This window comes from Stegostoma tigrinum, chromosome 19 (genome assembly GCF_030684315.1).
Source record: "Stegostoma tigrinum isolate sSteTig4 chromosome 19, sSteTig4.hap1, whole genome shotgun sequence".
In the NCBI taxonomy this organism is placed as follows: Eukaryota; Metazoa; Chordata; class Chondrichthyes; order Orectolobiformes; family Stegostomatidae; genus Stegostoma; species Stegostoma tigrinum.
The window spans coordinates 38,961,829-38,979,319 of NC_081372.1; the positions used below are offsets into that span (position 1 = coordinate 38,961,829).

Sequence of the window (17,491 nt, forward strand, 5' to 3'; positions counted from 1 at the left end):
AGTCTCCCGCACTCAGCTCCAAATGAGGTAAGATGTTTTCAGCAGAGAGATTTTGCTTTATGAATAATACTCAGTTGGAAATACAGCTATTTGTTGCATTTCCTTCACATATCTTCTAAAATGTTAGAATGACCTTGCCTTAAACTCCCAATATTCTGATGCACATAAAATACACAAAAGGGAACAAAAAAAATGTAGATCATTAAAAGAAAAAAACTAGCAAGTGTGTATAAAGAGAGAACAATATTACATGTAAAAGAAATTGTAATGCTTGAAAGTTAGGAATAAATCACAGGAACAATATGTTGAAAGGAACCAGATGATAGTCAAAGGCTGAAGTAGGATTAAAAAGAGGAAGAAAGGCAGAGAAAGCCCTCAAGTTCAGAGTTCCAGGTGAAGATATTGCAGAGAGTGAAGAGCCAGCTCATGGTGGTATTTGCAAAATAAAAATGAAAACGTTGCTATGTTTGTCACTCGATGGGTTCTGAAATTCCGATCTCACTGAAGAACACAAATATTTGAGTTGGGCCTAGACAGGTTCAATAAAGAGAAACCATTGTTTATTGTGCCACGTTTATTTAAAAAAGCTCAGGATTACAAACCAACAGATAGAGTAATTTACTTGCTAGACCTCAAAAGAGTAAGTCATCTTTAAATTCAATGTTTTCATCCCATAGACTCCATGAGAAAAGGATGTTAATCTTGTAATACAGAATAGTGCACTCATGTAATAATAAAAAATCTCTATATTGCATAAAATGTAGGTCGTCATTTTGAATACGTCAATGCAAAAATTATAGCCACTTAAATGTTTCAGTTTAAGTAGGTACATGGATTAACTCTATATATACAAAACACTGAGTTCCCATAGCTTCTTTGTTAGTTGGAACAATAGCTAATAAATTTTGGTGCATTATGTCAGTGGATATTAATACGTTGCCTCAAACTACAAATGTTAAGTATCTTGTTAAGCTGCTGACTTCACACATCCTACAAAGCCAATCCTTCAATGCATACATATTTAAATACAATGGATGAGCGAATGCAGGATGGAGGGCATTTGAGTGTTGACGTCTTGTTGCATTATTATTTAAACAGCGATCACTATCAAAACCAGTATCCAATCGAGAGGAAATATACAAAGGAAAAAGTTGTGGTACTCTACCTCATCTAAACAGTCTACTGGGAGTTATGAATTAAGTTCGGCAAATCATTAGCCAAAGAAAAATACAGGTAGCCTCTGGATTGTGAATAGGTTCTGTCCTGGAATCCATTCACAAGGTGGATTGTTGGCAAGTCAGAACATAATACAGGATAAATATAAAAAAAGACATTGCTAGGTACAGAAATGTTCCAATATCAGGTCATTTAAAATTCCCAACCCTATATGAGATCACATTCTTAAGTTGGATATCTGTAACTCAGGGACCCTTTATAAAACATGAGAAAACAATTGGGGAACCATCCTCAATACTTAATTCTAATACTTCCAAATTACTTGCCTGACATTTTAACTGTAAGATGCAATCTTGCTGAGATCTGTGGTAGCAGCTTTTTGGATTACCAATTTTCCTAAAGTCTATTTCAAATGCTAATCAAAAATGAAGTATATCAAGATGAAATTACAATAAAGTCACCATCTAAACTGATAAATCTCTTTTCAAATGTTGAGGCACTGTACATCAAACTTTTTTTGTTTTTATTCAAAACAAATTAAATGCAGAATGAAGGTCAAGGGGGTTAGAGTGACATTTTCATTATTAAACACCGTCCTCGAGTTCACAAAGAAAAATGCTAAACTGTCATCGCTGGTGGTCCCTGAATTTGAGAATATGGTCTCAAATCATGAGCTTTTGCCATGGTCTTCATGTAACTGAATGGGCAATACTCATCCCACAGATCTTTGCATACATGTTGCAGACTCTCCCACAAGATAGCAGGACTCAAAGTGCAGGATTCTTGACTTCTTTACTGCCCAACTCATCAAGGAGGGATTGTGGCTCAAAGCATGGTATAGCGAGAGAAGACATGCTGTCACCACTTTGAACAACTGGTAGCATGATCTCTCAATCATTACATCAATGCTGCTCCACTTTAAGGACAGCTTCATTGAAATATTTACTCTGTCCCTCAACAGGATGGTTGGCAATTTGAGAGTTGCAAAAACTGAACCTTGCTATGTTATGATTGACAAACCGGCACAAGTCATAAGTCATACTGTGTAAATGCTGGCTGTTGAATTACTTCAAGTCCTCAACTCCTCCCTCTAGCCTAATTTGTCCTCTCCCAATGGTAGCAATTTCATTCTGATGCCATTTTAAATATGACTAAGTCTCCATCAAAACTGTGAATTTGACTTTTTAAAATAATGATTTCCTGCGTGTTTTTTAATAGAATGATGGATAATAAAGCACATCAGGCTAATTGATATACATGGAAGAATTAGAGAAGTAAAGAGGTAGGGATTGATTTGAACTGCCATGACAAAACAGAACCTTTTTTTGCTGGATTTATGCATATAAAAAAGGAGACCAGGTATTTTCAAAAAGTCATGTTTGGCATTCTTCAAAATGCCTTGTAATGGAATAGGCCATTCCATGTTTATTAAATTGAGTAGCTTCTGAACAATTTCAACTACAAGTTTATGTTACAAGGCATTCATTGTTACTGCTCTAGGTCACACCATCACACAAGTAAACAGAAGGCTGCACAAGTCAAATTCCGACATCAGAAACTGTTCCGATCACTTCTGGGTAGAATTGTCACTGAAGGAGACAGACCATCTAGTGTAGACAGATTTGGACAAGGGGCCTTTAACACTTTGTTCATAATGCTAGGACAATGTTCTTACTGATATAATAGACCAGCAAACTGTAATTAAGGTTCTACTTTTCTTCAGGATACTTGGTCAAATTTAATAATCTTTGCAGTTATACCGTCCAAATCCTGCAATTTAGCTCAACGCCTTGTAGAAGAGAAATTCTTGGTCTTGCCGTGGAGAGAGATAATTTCAACTGCAGTTATCCTTTATATTTGACTATATTGGTTGAATTTGTTCTCTCCAACTAGGTAAAGTGATACAAATTATCACCAAAAATCAACTAAACATGCTGTCATTTTCAATATTTCTTTGTATTAACTGCCTGACCTGAGTGGGCCAGGCGTACATTGAGGAAATTATCTGGGACAACTGAAATTTTTGACCTCCCAGTCGCAAACCATTTCCACTCCCCCTCCCATTCTCTAGATGACATGTCCATCATGGGCCTCCTGCACTGCCACAATGATGCCACCCGAAGGTTGCAGGAACAGCAACTCATATTCCGCCTGGGAACCCTGCAGCCATATGGTATCAATGTGGACTTCACCAGTTTCAAAATCTCCCCTTCCCCTACTGCATCCCTAAACCAACCCAGTACGTCCCCTCCCCCCACTGCACCACACAACCAGCCCAGCTCTTCCCCCCCCACCCACTGCATCCCAAAACCAGTCCAACCTGTCTCTGCCTCCCTAACCGGTTCTTCCCCTCACCCATCCCTTCCTCCCACCCCAAGCTGCACCCCCATCTACCTACTAACCTCATCCCACCTCCTTGACCTGTCCGTCTTCCCTGGACTGACCTATCCCCTCCCTACCTACACTCTCTCCACCCATCTTCTTTACTCTCCATCTTTGGTCCGCCTCCCCCTCTCTCCCTATTTATTCCAGTTCCCTCTCCCCATCCCCCTCTCTGATGAAGGGTCTAGGCCCGAAACATCAGCTTTTGTGCTCCTGAGATGCTGGTCAAACTCAGTGAGATGTTTTCTATCGTATCTGCCAATCCATGTAATTTATAGTTCAAACAGGTCATGATTTGGCTACTAAATTATGTTTAACTCACATGAATTGTGACTAATATTAAAGTTACTAGAAATGAAATGTTCTCCAGCACATTCTTCATGATGTTTTGTTTTAAATTTTGGTTTGTGAAACCCCACAGGGATCATAACTGGAATACATTGTTCATTATTTAACAAAATGAATGCATTTCCCCATAAAGGTGCCCAGTTTTTATTCCTCCCACATTTACAGGCTAACAACTTGAATGCTTTTTGTTTCATTTATTTACAGGACGTGGGTATTACAGGATGGGTCGGCATTTATTGCCCATCCTTAATTATTCTTAAAGTCATAATGAGTTGCTTTCTTTGAATACTGTGGTCAGTCTTGTAAGTTTGTCTTGTTAGGCAGGTAATTTCATGATTTTGCCCCAAAGAAGAAGGAACATCAATACATTTTCACAAAGATGGTGCTTGAGAATTTGAAAGTGGAAGGGCTCCCATGTACCTGCTGAGGTCATATTTGGCAGGCACTATCAAAAGAAATTTTGGTAAGCTACTGTAGGTGGTACATGAAAATTCTTTACCCAGAGAGGGGTCAGAATATAGAATGTGTTATCATGGAGTATTGGAGGGAGAAGGAATTAAAGAACATAATAAAAGAATGAGATGAGAAAGAGTAGGAGATTAGTGAAACAAATGCCTGCATAATAGGCTGCTTTACAGATCAAATAAAAAGGATCTCTCATTCAGATGTTGACATAGGAATATTATTCAAATGTATACAAAAGGCATAATTAACATTTAATATTTTAACACGTACATGAAACTTGGCATAGGCTCTAACTGTCATTCAGAAACTGGCTGGTATAGACTTCAAGTCTGTAATCTGTCAAAAGCATAACATCTCAACCCTCCCTGACAGTATTTCTCCATCTACACTAAATACATCTCCGTTGACTTGAATCTTCAAAATCCACTAAGTATTGTTGATAGCTGGTACTATTAGCGTTATCATGCTTAAGCCTTCCTTCGATATTTTCATATTTGAATACTCATTTCTAATACGCACTACTTTTATCACAATGTGCCCTTCTTTAGTTAAGTTAGTACCTGATAAAATATAATTACAATGGCAAGGACACCTCTTCCCTGTTATTCCAACAGGCAATTTTCAGAGCATATCTGGACAATGAAAACATTTAGCAATTTGACCATGTAAATCACCAGTTAGTGCAAAGACAGGAATGATCCTCAGTGAATAGATTTAAAAGTCAAATACCTGACAGCTTGCTTGTACCATTAAAATGATGCCTAGTATTACTGCAATGCTAACAATCTTGAATCAAAAGTGGTATTTGCTCTGGTCTTGGTACTACATAACAATATAGTAAACCTTTTTAAATGGTCAGCATTTAGGTGATGCACTTTGGTGGGGGTAACCGGAATGCAAAGTACTGAGCTAATGGTAAGATTCTTGGTAGTGTAGATGAGCAGAGAGATCTCAGTGTCCACGTACACGGATCCTTGAAAGTTGCCACCCAGGTTGACGGGGCTGTTAAGAAGGCATACAGTGTTTTAGCTTTTATTAATAGAGGGATCGAGTTCCGGAACCAAGATGTTATGGTGAAGCTGCACAAAACTCTGGTGCGGCCACACTTGGAGTATTGTGTACAGTTCTGGTCACCGCATTATAAGAAGGATGTGGAAGCTTTGGAAAGGGTGCAGAGGAGATTTACTAGGATGTTGTCTGGTATGGAGGGAAGGTCTTACGAGGAAAGGCTGAGGGACTTGAGGCTGTTTTCATTAGAGAGAAGAAGGTTGAGAGGTGACTTAATTGAAACATATAAAATAATCAGAGGGTTAGATAGGGTGGATAGGGAGAGCCTTTTTCCTAGGATGGTGACAGCGAAAACGAGGGGGCATAGCTTTAAATTGAGGGGTGAAAGATATAGGACAGATGCCAGAGGTAGTTTCTTTACTCAGAGAGTAGTAAGGGAATGGGACGCTTTGCCTGCAACGGTAGTAGATTCGCCAACTTTAAGTACATTTAAGTCATCATTGGACAAGCATATGGACATACATGGAATAGTGCAGGTTAGATGGGCTTCAGATCGGTATGACAGGTCGGCACAACATCGAGGGCTGAAGGGCCAGTACTGTGCTGTAATGTTCTATGTTCATTTTAAGAAAAAAAACCAAACAGATTATTGAGCAGCTTTGCACAACACAAGGAGACAAGGGAACAACAGCACTGAGTAGAAAGCAAATCAACTGCTAAGAGAAAGTTTACAAAAATAAAAATGAAGTAAGGCTAAAGTTAGACTGCAGGTGGTTACATCTTTGCTGATGCAAAAATATCCACATTAAAAATATAGTTCAGGCAGAACCTCAATGGAATAAGAAATCTGCTTCTTTCTCATTCATGAAAAGGGAAGATAACTAGATTTCAAAGCTGAAGTGCTGCAAACTTGGTAAAGGTTTAAAAAAAAACAAAAAATTATTCTAAAGAACTAAGTCAAATTGCTGACTTATTACAACTCCTTAGAGGTCTTGATACTGTACAATGAGACTAATTTGCTATAAATGCAAGTTGATAAACAGGCACTGGCTGAGTCTTGTCACATTAGTAACGTACAGCTATTTTTACCCTGACAGAGTATTTGACTTGGCATTTATCAATATTGAAATACTTTTAGAATTAATACGAAAATCGGTCCCCTACATTTTGTTTAAGGAAAGGTGTAGACAAAGTTAGGAAAAACACATCGCGTTTGAACAAGTGGTGACACACCTATGCAAAAAACCAAAGCAAGTCGCATATAAATGAGTTTTAATTAAGCTTGTTGAAACATGAAATCAGACTACCTACAGTAAATGTGCCTCCGTAGGGTTGTGCTTATTTATTTTCTATTAATCATTCACACGTACAACTCAAGGATGCTTTATGTACACAATGTTTGAAAGCCAGGATTTTAAATTAATTTCGTTTAAAAAAGTGGCGTTTCAGTAAGTAAAAGTAGTTTCCAAATCATTTCCATTTTCAGTATCATTCAAAAGTTAAGAAGCAAGCCTTTGATCTTACAAAAAGCAAGTTGTAGTCAAGGTGAAAAACATCCAAGCTAAGTGCTGAGATATATGCACATTTCACCCCTTGATAAATTAATGGTTACGGTAGAAACAATTTTTTGCCTTGATCTACTGTAGGTTAATAAGTATGGTATGTAAAGATTTAGCCAAGATACAAATTTAAACATAAAATCACACATCTCCACCCCAAAGTATCTAGACAACTGTGGATTTGTCCAACAGACAGTAACTTCTAATTCCAATCAGAATCTTGTGGAAAAATGCCATGTACCATCCTTCAGTAATGGAAAGTCAGAGCAATACTTTTAAATGCCTCCTACACATCAATTATAAATTGACTTGTTACAACAAAAATCAGACTCTATCCCTTACTGAAAGCACATTCACAGGTCTTAGTCAGAGTTATACAGTACAGAAACAGTTGGTCCAACTCATCCATGGCAACTCCATATCCTAAATTAATCTAATCCCATTTGCCAGCATTTGGCCCATATACCTCTAAACCCTTCCTATTCATATATGCACCCAGATGCCTTTTAAATATTGTAATTGTACCAGCCTACACCACTTCCTCTGGCAGCTCATTCCATACACGCACTACGTTCGGTGTGAAAAAGTTGCCCCCTCAGGTCACTTTTATCCCCTTCTTACAAATTATAAGCTTATGGGGAAAAATATTAACCCTATTACTAGCAGGTTCACAGGAGAATGAGATGTGCAGAGAAGGTTTAAACAAAATAGCGAGAGTGGAAGGGGACAAGGGAGATTTGGAAAGTTAAGAAATGACAAGGCAACAGAGCAGTTTAGCAATTTGTGTAATGACAACCAGAGTATAAATAGCAAGGTACACAGCCTGTAAACATTTGCAAATAAAAGCCAGGATAAGAAAAGATGGTTTAAAAACAAGAAAAGCTTCTTCATCTGAAATGCATGTTCCTTTCTTAATAAATGGGTGAATTGATAACACAAATAGAATATCTATAATATAATAACTACAATCATAACATTGTGATATCTGAGTGACCATAGACGGGATCCAAATAGTTCAAGGGTATATGGTATTCCAGGAGGATAGGAAGAAAAGCTCAAAAGGTGGTTTGGTGGTTCTGCTAATAGAAGTGATTCAGTAAAGAAAGAAAGAGTCTTAGTTGGGATAATTAAAATGCAGAATCAGTTTCAGTAGAGATAAGAAACACCAAAACAAGTCATTGGAGGAAGTGGTTTGTAGGCTCTATGGCAGTAGGACAGAGTATAAATCAAGAAATAATGAAAACTTACAAAGGAGAGGTATTGCAACAACTAAGGGAGATATCAAATCATAGTATTGAGTGGATGAATCACCTTTAATAAAAAGGTAGCCTGGGAGATGCGTTCATACAGTGTGCACATGTTCTAAAACTATTCCAAACATGCTCCAGAACCAACCAGGGAACAGGATTTAATTACATTTTACAGGCCTAATGACCTCATAGAAAGGAACCACTGGAAAAGAATGATCACAACATAACAAGCTACAAAAAGATAGAGTTGGCTAAAAAGTGTGAAAGGAAACTTTTTTTAAGAAAGGAACGGGAGGCATTAGAGATGGAGTTTAGATTTTTAATGAGCTATGTTGCTCTATTGAACAAGTAAGTAATCAGAAGAAAGATGAATCATCCATAAGATCCAGTTGTACAATGTTGCATGATTTTCGAGGTTGTCACTAATTGCGAACATTAGCAGAAAGCAATGAAGGATTTTAAAAAAAAACAGGAGAAATAAGAGCGTGAGAGAAAACTAACAAGAAATATAAAATCAGAAGGAAAATGCTTTTGCAAGTATGTAAAAGGGCAGCAATCTAAAGTAAATATTATTCCTTTGAGGGCAAAGCTCAGATTCGTAATGGCAGAGACTTTGAACAAGTGGTTCAGCTGCCTGATCAGAAGGCATAAAGGACCTCAAGGATACTAAGCATCACAAAGCAAAAAAAAAATCAAGAGAAGAACTTAAAATTATTGCAATCAGTAGAGAGAAAAGAAAGGTATGAAGACAGTTAATGGGACTAAAAGGTTAACAAGGCTGCTCAATCCAACGGCCTGCTTCCTAGGATTTTAAACAAGGTGGCTGCAGAGAGAGTTCATGCATTGCTTGCAACCATGCAAAATTCCCTAGACTCTGGAAATGTCTTAAGAGATTAGCCAACTACAAATGTAACATCACTACTCAAGAAAGAAGGGAAACAGTATTATAACTTTCCAAATAACCACCACAACAATAATTGAAATAGCAGCAGATTTGGATGAGGTCATCACATTCAACGAATAGTTCATTGTAGTATGGCTGAAAATCACGCAAGGATTTGTAGACAAAACAAGCAAGGGACCAAGTTCTGCAGCTGTGGGAAGTGTGGCCATGAGTAGAAAGATTGTTGAAATAATGGAGCGGGAAAGGGAGGTTGGTTTGGAAGAAAAAGAGGATGCAGTCCCCATCAGATTCCAAACCAAGGGAACAGCAGATGCTTAACCACTGAATAGGTCCAGGTGGTGATCAAGATGGTCACCAGGATAGATAAATAGGTTGCAACAGCCCTTAGAGATAGTGAGGAAGAGGACCCATTTTAGGGGTTCAACAAAGTGAAATGTTAATAGATGTAGGTGCCTTTGTCTCAATCATAAAAATTCCCCTGCCTATAAATGTTACAGTTAGGACTCAAACTATTGTTCAGTTTTATCCCTAACACTCCATTGTCAAGGGAAGACTCATTTTTTTTGGAACTGATAGGGTACAGGAGATGGAACGATTAGCAGGTAAACACATATATAGCTTAAACTGGTGTTCTGAAGGAGGTCACTGGACCAAAACTTTAACTCCACTTTCTTTCCAATGATGCTGCCAGATCAGCTGAGTTTTTCCAACAATTTCTGTTTTTTTTGTTACTGGTCAGAAAGTCAGCCTTGCAACTGACAGATACGGACAGATTTTTATTACAGGAAAAATGAAATTAAAACAAAAAAGGGTGCTATTACAATTTGGTCTTAATACAGTGGCACAGCAACTAGAGATGATCACTTCAAGTGACCCACAGCAGCCACAGGGAGGGCCATACAGGATTGCGCTGCCCAGGCAATACAGCGAGGTAAGACAGTCATGATGGCTCAGCAAGTTATCCCACATACCTGTCAAAGTGTGGAGCTTTTAAACATGGGCAAATTGACCAATATCAGGCAGCCTTCCATACAGCCCTTCTGCTGTTTTACGCCCTCAAGTCCAATCCACACAAACAGTACAGGATATGGGAATCACCTCCACAGAAAGAACATTATCGGGTGGAAAAACCCATCACTGCAAAATATTAGTTGAAGACAAGAAAGGTTGAGTATGAAGGACAATCTCTTAGCAGCTGAAGCTCAAGATTCATTTATTCAGGGAAATTTGAGAAGCTACATTGATGGGAAGTTCAAGACTGGCTGGGCTATGCTAAAGTAAATGCAGAAAGTGAAACAAGGAACTTTATAGGGGTTATGGGGGCAGGGAGGAACTCTGCTTAGGTAGCTAAGCTAGCAGTGCTCACCAGAAGCACTGAAGTGGTGTGATGATAAAGAAAATAGTAATATTTAAACAGGTAGGCAGTGTGCTGTCAGAATTGTGCAAGACAACATCAGCAACGATATATGATCACATCAAACATTAAAAGGACAATCCATCATATGTGGAGGGAGGAAGTCTCCCACAGGTGCCACACATAAAAGGTCAAGGCCAACCCAAAAACAGCCAATCCCTTATAGAAAGGAAAGCAGTGAGCAGATGCCACTAAAATGTGGATGCAGACAGATGGTGCCATCTACTAGGGAAAGGTGAATATTTAAAGGATGCATGAAAAACAAACCACAGGACAAACATTATCAAGGAACCCATTTTAAGGAAATTATTGAAAAAAGTGCCAATTGATTGGAATAGAGGATTCATAGCGCTTGCCATCTCCAAGGTTGAGGCACTTTGAAAACCACCATAGCAAATCCATTGAGCATTTGGGAGAGGATGGGTGGGTTTTCTCTCTGAAATATTAAAAACAACAAGAGCAACTCTGAACTTGATTACTGAACTAATATTGTTGTAACCAAAAACTGGAAGGCTTATTCGCTCCCCAAGGGGAGCGCACTGGAAAATGGAACTATTACAGAGAGAGTTACAAGATACAGGTGGCACTGTCTTAACAGTTAAACGGAATTGAGGTCAGGAGTAAGATTCTTCTCCAAACAACTGGATCAGCATTAAGCACCCACTGCACACAATAAAAGAACTTACATGTGCTCTGGACAATACATGTAACCACCTAAAAGGAGGGAGTAGAGAATGGATAAAGAAATTAAATGTATAGATCACTGACAGAGTTACTAACCAGTTACCATCATACTATTAAGGATATAGAAATGATCTAACACAGGTGACATTATCTGATCTAGAGTTGTATTCTGCATGCCTAATTTTGACATGTACCTTTCCCAGAGCACCATCCAACTCAACGGAGATAGCAATGGCTCATGGACACCTGCTATGAACTAGGGTCATGTGTCATTCCTGTTATAACAAGGATAAACATAGCAAATTGGACATGAATGGACAGGTCAGGCATGAGACAATTCTGGTAGGTCTTCTGATAGGACAGACTATAATTTTGGTGTTAGAGATAATGGGAACTGCAGGTGCTGGAGAATCCGAGATAACAAAAAGTGTGGAGCTGGATGAACACAGCAGGCTAAGCAGCATCTTGGTGTTAGGCAGTTTGCTTGCAGTACAAGAAGCAATTGAAGAGGAATGAAGTAATTTAGCCAGCTACTTATCTACTGTTAATGTCAACTTTGAATACTTGATATTAGAATATTCTTTCTTGAACATCTAAAGCCATAAATAGTTATCAATTTCACAAATGACTAGCCAGTTGCTTTTTAATCTTCTGAACAGACTATGATTTCAATTCAATCTACCCCATGACTTTTATCTTCATCTCTTCTCTTATCCTTCACTGTTTAGCAATTTACCAAAACGTATGAGATCACAGTCAATCCATGTTCCGAAGGAAGTGCAGTTCAACGTTTTACGCAGATGGTGGTTTGTGCGCATCGAATGCAAGCCATTCTCGCTCAGTTGGCAGATTTCTGACCTAAGTCCACAAAGTCCACACCCCACTCCAGGTTCATTGATTCCTACTAGTTCTGAGAAACTGCAGCATTATTGAATCTACCGGATGTGGTTTTGCCTCTAAAGTTATTCTCATGGTAGGCCCATACTTTTAGTGATGGCTGCACCAAACACCACTTTATTGCGCGTCATTAGCACAGGATGTGGTCAAAGGCACGCACAGCAGGCAGTCTGGACAGTGTACTGCAGATTGAGGTCAACATTTCAGCTACTACCTTCTCAATTCAACTCAAAAACCTGGCCACAAGCAGCAAGAATTCCCTTCCACCAGTGTTCAAGTAATCAACTGCTCTCAGGTTAGCTGCTGATTGATTTCCATCCCTTCCTGATATCGTAGAAATATCTTATGATTTCCAAAGTTCATTAAATGCTGTTACAAAAAGGTCGGGCATTGTGAAGCAGCTGAAGAAATTTGCTCTGCCTTCAAAAGATTCAGCACAGGCCATTTACTCCCAGTCATGGGTGCAATAGTTTGTAACTCCCTTGACCTACAACATGATCCATAAAAAGTAAAGATAGAGAACATAGAACATAGAACAGTACAGCACAGAACAGGCCCTTCAGCCCACAATGTTGTGCCGACCATTGATCCTCATGGATGCACCCTCAAATTTCTGTGACCATATGCATGTCCAGCAGTCTCTTAAATGACCCCAATGACCTTGCTTCCACAACTGCTGCTGGCAACGCATTCCATGCTCTCACAACTCTCTGCGTAAAGAACCTGCCTCTGACATCCCCTCTATACTTTCCACCAACCAGCTTAAAACTATGACCCCTCGTGCTAGCCATTTCTGCCCTGGGAAAGAGTCTCTGGCTATCAACTCTATCTATGCCTCTCATTATCTTGTATACCTCAATTAGGTCCCCTCTCCTCCTCCTTTTCTCCAATGAAAAGAGACCGAGCTCAGTCAACCTCTCTTCATAAGATAAGCCCTCCAGTCCAGGCAGCATCCTGGTAAACCTCCTCTGAACCCTCTCCAAAGCATCCACATCTTTCCTATAATTGGGCGCCCAGAACTGGACGCAGTATTCCAAGTGCGGTCTAACCAAAGTTTTATAGAGCTGCAACAAGATCTCACGACTCTTAAACTCAATCCCCCTGTTAATGAAAGCCAAAACACCATATGCTTTCTTAACAACCCTGTCCACTTGGGTGGCCATTTTAAGGGATCTATGTATCTGCACACCAAGATCCCTCTGTTCCTCCACGCTGCCAAGAATCCTATCCTTAATCCTGTACTCAGCTTTCAAATTCGACCTTCCAAAATGCATCACCTCGCATTTATCCAGGTTGAACTCCATCTGCCACCTCTCAGCCCATCTCTGCATCCTGTCAATGTCCCGCTGCAGCCTACAACAGCCCTCTACACTGTCAACGACACCTCCGACCTTTGTGTCGTCTGCAAACTTGCTGACCCATCCTTCAATTCCCTCGTCCAAGTCATTAATAAAAATTACAAACAGTAGAGGCCCAAGGACAGAGCCCTGTGGAACCCCACTCACCACTGACTTCCAGGCAGAATATTTTCCTTCTACTACCACTCGCTGTCTTCTGTTGGCCAGCCAATTCTGTATCCAAGCAGCTAAGTTCCCCTGTATCCCATTCCTCCTGACCTTCTGAATGAGCCTTCCATGGGGAACCTTATCAAATGCCTTACTGAAGTCCATATACACCACATCCACAGCTTGACCCTCATCAACCTTACTAGTCACATCCTCAAAAAACTCGATAAGATTTGTAAGGCATGACCTACCCCTCACAAAGCCGTGTTGACTGTATTTGATCAAGCCATGCTCTTCCAGATGGTCATAAATCTTATCCCTCAGAATCCTTTCTAACACCTTGCAGACGACAGACGTGAGACTTACCGGTCTATAATTGCCGGGGATTTCCCTATTTCCTTTCTTGAAGAGAGGAATTACATTTGCCTCTCTCCAGTCCTCAGGTACGACTCCAGTGGAGAGCGAGGATGCAAAGATCTTCGCAAGTGGCGAAGCAATTGCATTTCTCGCTTCCCAAAGCAGCCGAGGACAAATCTGATCCGGGCCTGGCGACTTGTCAATCTTAATGTTTGACAAAATTTTCAGTACATCAGCTTCCTCTATCTCTATCCATTCCAGCATGCACACCTGCTCTTCAAAGGTTTCATTCACTACACAGGTCGTTTCTTTCGTAAAGACAGAAGCAAAAAACTCATTTAGGGCTTCCCCTACCTCCTCAGGCTCCACACACAAGTTCCCTATGCTATCCCTGATCGGCCCTACTCTTTCTTTGACCATTCTCTTATTCCTCACGTAAGTGTAAAATGCCTTTGTGTTTTCCCGGATTCCTTCTGCCAAGCCTTTCTCGTGCCCCCTCCTGGCTCTCCTCAGACCATTTTTGAGCTCCTTCCTTGCCTGCATGTAATCCTCTCTAGCTGAACTTGACCCTAGCTTCCTCCACCTTATGTAAGCTACCTTCTTCCTTTTCACTAGAAGCTCCACCGCTCTCGTCATCCAAGTTTCCTTTATCTTACCCCGTCTTGCCTGTCTCAGAGGGACATATTTACTCATCACTCCCAACAACTGTTCCTTAAACCATCTCCACATGTCTATAGTTCCCTTACCATGGAACAACTGCTCCCAGTCCATGCTTCCTAACTCGTGTCTAATCGCATCATAGTTTCCTCTTCCCCAATTAAATATCCTCCCATTCTGCCTAATCCTCTCCTTCTCCATAGCTATGTAGAATGAGAGAGTGTTATGGTCACTATCACCAAAATGCTCTCCCACCACAAGATCTGATACCTGCCCCGGCTCGTTTCCGAGCACCAAGTCTAGAATGGCCTCTCCCCTCGTCGGCCTGTCAACGTACTGCGTTAGGAAACCCTCCTGAACACACCTTACAAAAACAGCTCCATTCAAATCTTCTGCTCGAAGGAGGTTCCAATCAATATTAGGAAAGTTAAAGTCACCCATTACAACAACCCTACTGCGTCCACACTTTTCCAAAATCTGTCGACCTATGCTTTCTACAATCTCCCTGCTGCTATTGGGGGGCCTGTAGTAAACCCCTAACGAGGTGACTACTCCCTTGCTGTTCCTAATTTCCACCCATACTGACTCAGTAGGCAGATCTTCCTCGACAATGGAAGCTTCTGTAGCTGTGATACCCTCTCTGATTAGTAGTGCTACACCCCCTCCTCTTTTTGCCCCCTCCCTATTCTTTTTAAATGTTCTAAACCCTGGAATATCCAGCAACCATTCCAGCCCATGAGAAACCCATGTCTCTGTTATGGCCACAACATCATAGCACCAGGTACTGATCCATGCTCTAAGTTCATCACTTTTATTCCTGATACTCCTTGCATTAAAGCAAACACACTTTAACCGATCCCTTGGTTCCTTCCCAGGAAAATCCTTCCCACTAGCTGGTCTACCTCTTGCTACTGCCTCACCTGCATCAACGCTCACCTCTGGTATACAGCTCAGGTTCCCACCCCCCTGCCATACTAGTTTAAACCCTCTCGAACTACTCGAGCAAACCTTCCACCCAGGACATTGGTCCCCTTCCAGTTCAGATGCAACCCGTCCTTCTTGTACAGGTCCCACCTTCCCCAGAAGGCATCCCAATTATCAACATATCTGAAACCCTCCCTCCTACACCAGCTGCGTAGCCACGTGTTCAGCTGCGCCCGCTCCCTGTTCCCAGATAGCAGCACAGAACATGGCAAGTTACTGAAAAAGGAGGATCATAAGTGGAACAAACAAACAAACAACACTGCAGAAGCACAGCAGAACTGGCAGCATCTATGGGACACAGGAACAGAACTAGTGTTGAGTTTAGCATGACTGCATCTCTGCTTTGACCACCTGGGGAGATTGGAAAGAGGGATGCTGATTCACTTCTCCTTGCCTGGTCACTACATTGTAATTTCCCATAATGTTCCAGCAAGTTTACAGTGCACACTCATTCTTTCAGGCTATAGTTGATGACAAGATGAGAAAAGACTGATATGGAACACCAAAAGAACTCTCTTCTAGATTATATTGGAGATAACTCCATAAAGCAACATTTCAGCAGGTACAGGTCATGTATTCATATATTTCTTGCTTCTTCTGGCATTGATGACTGTATCAATCATGTTATGTCATTGGCATAGCTGAATGTCCAGGTTCTGTGCCAAGTAAATCCAAGCATGTTGAAAAGGAACGTGCGCCAGACTATGGTCAAGCACATCCTAACAGTTTCCTGAATCTTGTCTTCCATTGGATGCTGCCCAAACGCCCGATTCCCCACATGTTAAACACACCCAGGGGATGGTGATCAGAGATAATGGGAACTGCAGATGCTGGAGAATCCGAGATAACAAAGCGTGGAGCTGGACGAACACTGCAGGCCAAGCAGCATCTCAGGAGCACAAAAGCTGATGTTTCAGGCCTTGACTCTTCATCAGAAAATGGGGAGAGGATTCTTAAATAAACAGGGAGAGAGGGGGAGGCAGACTGAAGATGGATAGGAGAAGATAGGTGGAGAGGAGAGTATGGGTGGGGAGGTAGAGAGGGGAGGTCAAGGGGGCGGGATGAGGTGGGTAGGTAGGAAATGGAGGAGCGGCTTGAGGTGGGGGGGGAGGGGATAGGTGAGAGGAAGAACAGGTTAGGCAGGTGGGACGAGCTGGGCTGGTTTTGGGATGCAGTGGTGGGTGGGGGGGAGGAGGATTTTGAAGCTGGTGAAATCCACATTGATACCATTGGGCTGCAGGGTTCCCAAGCGGAATATGAGTTGCTGTTCCGGCAACCTACAGGTGGCATCATTATGGCACTGCAGGAGGCCCAGGATGGGCATGTGGTCAAAGGAATGGGAGGGGGGAGTTGAAATGGTTCGCGACTGGGAGGTGCAGTTGTTTACTGCGAACCAAGCGGAGGTGTTCTGCAAAGCGGTCCCCAAGCCTCCGCTTGGTTTCCCCAATGTAGAGGAGGCCACACCGTGTACAGCTGATGCAGTATACCACATTGGCAGATGTGCAGGTGAACATCTGCTTGATGTGGAAAGTCATCTTGGGGCCTGGGATGGGGGTGAGAGGTGGTGTGGGGGCAGGTGTAGCACTTCCTGCAGTTGCAGGGGAAAGTGCCGGGTGTGGTGGGGTTGGGAGGGAGGTGTGGAGTGGACATAGTGGTAGGGGAATATAAGCCCACCTAAATGGAGTGGCTCCTGATGCGGTCTCACATTTCTTCATATTGAATGAGGTGGACAATTATTTTCTGCAATATGGAAGCAGTTGTGAGCACTGACCTTTTCCATTCAGTAAAAACGTAAAGAGAAGGTCCAAAAGAGGGGGATAACAAGGTGTAGAGCTGGATGAACACAGCAGGCCAGACAGTTTGATTAAAGTAGTAAGTGCAGAAGTGGAGGTGGCAGGAAT

At 41.3% G+C, this 17,491-nt stretch overlaps 1 protein-coding gene across 4 annotated transcripts in view; it reads right to left on the bottom strand.

Moving 5' to 3' along the window:
* The window catches only part of LOC125461406 (beta-1,4-galactosyltransferase 5-like), a 79,639-nt gene that overhangs the window by 55,567 nt on the left and 6,581 nt on the right, over nucleotides 1-17,491 (bottom strand). Inside the window, exon 1 of one of the 4 annotated variants that reach the window (XM_059652823.1) lies at nucleotides 10,064-10,229. The exons of the other annotated variants lie outside the window; for them this stretch is intronic. The gene's annotated coding sequence lies outside the window, so the exon portion shown is untranslated. Of the gene's footprint in view, nucleotides 1-10,063; nucleotides 10,230-17,491 lie in introns of those variants that run through there. 4 annotated transcript variants of the gene reach the window in all.